The sequence below is a fragment of the Propithecus coquereli genome, unplaced genomic scaffold (genome assembly GCF_000956105.1).
Source record: "Propithecus coquereli isolate 6110/MARCELLA unplaced genomic scaffold, Pcoq_1.0 Scaffold237, whole genome shotgun sequence".
Lineage (NCBI taxonomy): Eukaryota > Metazoa > Chordata > Mammalia > Primates > Indriidae > Propithecus > Propithecus coquereli.
The window spans coordinates 601,365-604,722 of record NW_012147919.1 but is presented as its reverse complement, the minus strand read 5'-3'; the positions used below and the strand labels follow the sequence as shown (position 1 = coordinate 604,722).

The following is a 3,358-nucleotide window of genomic DNA, read 5'->3' as shown; positions in this document are numbered from 1 at the left end:
TACATGGTTTAAATTTCACAGGAGCCATGAGGGAAGTTTAACTTGATGGCAGGTAAGTGTCGTGGGTCCTTCTTTTGATAACGCAAAGTACTTTGAAAAACACTGGGATCAAATGTATGGCTCGGCCAGCTCCGTACATCTGCTACCCATATTCGAAGGAGTTGGTTGTGAAAAAAGCATCCTAGATTTTGTCTCAGAAGACTTGTATTTGAGCTCCAGTTTTGTTCCTTGGTAGTACTGTGACCCTAAACTGTCTACACCCAATTCTCCAGATCTGTGAAATTGAAACAGTAAAAATGTTCTCTCCTGAAGCCCAGGATTGAAAGAAGGTGTGACAATGCCTTGTAAACTGTAGAGCTCCATTTGAGTGTAGGTGGTCCCTATTTTCATAATCACGTGTGAGACTGATTGAACATCGTGATGACATTTGTATTGTATTGGTTGGTTCCTCTAGGATTTTCTTCTTCCATTGGAAAAAACGTATAGCTGAAGCATCTACACACATTTTCCTATAAAATTATCCATTTGCTACAAGGCCACCAGGGTCAGGCCCAGTGAATGGTTGGGTCAAAATGTTTCTCTTTGGGTTCTGTGTTTTGCATTGTTTGAGGCCACATGGTGTAATAGTCTATAAGCAATGTGGTGTGTGGGTGTATTGTGTGGTTCCCAACTGACCTGATACACCCGTTCTCTTTAGCTGGTCATGCACCAAGACTCTTTCCTGACCCAGAATGTGGTCCCAGCTGAACTTACATAGCTGATAAAATCTCACTCTACTGCCCAGAGATCTGTGGGGTCACTTCTGGTGGAGCTGGGGTCTCAAAAGAGGGTTCTGTGAATGTAGGTTGTCCATGGCTCCCACGAACAGCCCTCTTTCCTACAGACCTGGTTCTCATGCCTTGCCATTTTGACATCTTTTCTACTGATGTTCTTGGATTCATGCTGTTGAAAAATCTGTACCATTTTTTAACACACTACCTGCTCCACTCGAAATACCCTGCCCTTTGTAACTTGAGTCAACGATCTCGAGTGGTTGTAGCTGGGCTATTTCCATTCCAATCTCCCACACACACCAATTTGGCTCAGTGGACTGGTTCACTCTAGACACGTCCTTTGCCTGGGAAATCTGCCCATCTAGAAGTGAATTGAGATTTTTGCAGGTGATAACTGCTTCCATGGACTTTCTAATGCTGAATTAAAGGAGAGAGGTTTGAGAATAAAAGCCATTCAGTGGTAGTATTTGCCTGGACTCCAGGGTGCAAAAATAAATCATTGTGTGCAGGTATTCTTTTCTTTCCCGTGTGACAATAGCAGTTAGATATTTAACACTATCAAGTGGAGACTGTGTTATCTTTTTTTTTTATTTTTCATTTGGATATTTTAAGTCATAGAGACAGAGTTTAAATGTCCTGTTGTTGAGATGTGGGGGATTTTTGTCTGGTTTGGTTTGGGTTTGGGTTTTTATTTTTTTGAGGTGTGTTAATCTGGGTCGATTAAATAGGTCACTCTGTTGAAAATCAATGTGTACCTGAAGTTGACTGTGAATATGCTGTTTAGCAAATTGTCTTTGAGAGTTTAAAAAAGGTAAACATTCACATGGTGTTTTGTGGTTAGGGGATGCGGGTGATATACCAGCAATTAATTGTCACAGTGTATTAATGCACTTGAAAACAGCAGGGAAAAAATGGATTTTGTTTAAAAACAAAGTTCTAAGGCAGTGACTGCTGTTGCCCCAAAGGCATCCAAAGCAGAAAGTGTCTGTGATGGCCAAGCTGGTCAGAAGACATCCGAGATCCAGGCTAAAGGCGCCAAGAAAAAGCACCTGGATAGCCCCAGGCTAGGACTCGCCTTTAGAAAATTCTTTAGGCATAAGGTCTGTATCTTGGTAAACTAGGAGGAAAAAGAAGAACCCTGGTCTTCACCACACGATTCACGTGCCATCCTGAGCCCAGCCAGCTCCTCTCCTGTGAAAACAGAGCTTTGGGTGGCTGGGATCACTAAAGGAGAATAAAAAATGATGTGAATCCCACTTTAGTGATTTTTTTTTCCTAAGTCCCCATAGTTATAAATATCTCAGACTGGTTTCTTCCTAGTGTGGACCAGGGTTCTCTGAAAATATTCATCTAATCCAGTATTTCCCAAATGTCAGTCGTTTGCATACCACCATTTTCACTAGATATCCAATTATTTACTTGATATTTTCATACTGAAATTGACCCATTTCCTATTTAAATGTATCACAAAAAGAAACCTTGTATCATGCATAGAAAATCAGAATTATTTTTCATAAGACAAAGGTAGCCATTAGTATGGCTAATAAAAAAAAACTGTTGAATTCTAGCTACTTTGTTAGTGTTAATCTCTGAATCTGATGCTCTTTCTAGCTTTATTAAAAGGCAATTAATTGACCAGTGGTAGAAAAATGTTAAAGACATACCAGCACCAGACTGAGACTCTCCCCGGAATGTTATTAGAAGAATTAAATGAAAGTTGAAAAGTATTTTCACGTAATGTTACTTAATAGCATATCTCTATACAATCTAAAATCATCTTGATCCACCAATGGTATGCTTCCTGCACTTTGGGAAATACTCTTCTAACCTCAGGATAACAATTGTATCTTTCTGTGGTCTATTTCATCCATTCATAATATTAACTAAACTTATACTGAACCCAGATGAAATCCCAGGCAGAAAAAAACAATGAATGAAGGCAGAGCCGGTTATAGCTCCATGTTCTTGGGAAGCTAAGGCAACATCAAAGTCAGTTTTGGAGATATTATGCTTCTAATGTCTAAGAAGGTGCCGGGGTTTGTCTGAAACCACTAATTTAAAAGATCCCTGAATTGGGTCAGTGTGTTTAAAATTTTGTTTAAAATAGCAACCACTTTCCACCAAGTCGAACGAACATATTAATAAAACTTCCCCAGCTGGATGTTATAGTATCAGAATTGTTTATGCAAATAAGAGCTGCATAGAAATTTCTCATAGCTGAATCTGCATTTGCATTAAAAAACTATGTTATGAAGCCACGCTGCAATTTCCATACAGGCTTTTTTTGTTTCGTTAAGAGAGAGTGATAAGTATTGCAAGGGGAGGAGGGAAAATTAAAATGTGGTCCAATGGGATATGGAAGACAACTTAGTAACTGCTAGTGAAACGTGTCATAAATCTCATATGAAGGAATCTAGTTTAACTCCCACTTGGAGCTCTTGTGAGTAGAGGCCTTGAACATTTAAGAAGTGTATGACTTTCCCCCAGATCTGCATTTCATTATGACATTCATTTTTTCGTGCACTGCAAAATTTCACGACTGCAGTATCCCTTGCCACCCATAAATGGACCACCCAAGCTCGATG

At 39.6% G+C, this 3,358-nt stretch overlaps 1 protein-coding gene across 1 annotated transcript in view; it reads left to right on the top strand.

Moving 5' to 3' along the window:
* The window catches only part of BCAS1 (breast carcinoma amplified sequence 1), a 116,903-nt gene that overhangs the window by 58,096 nt on the left and 55,449 nt on the right, over positions 1-3,358 (top strand). The gene's annotated exons all lie outside the window — the stretch shown is intronic.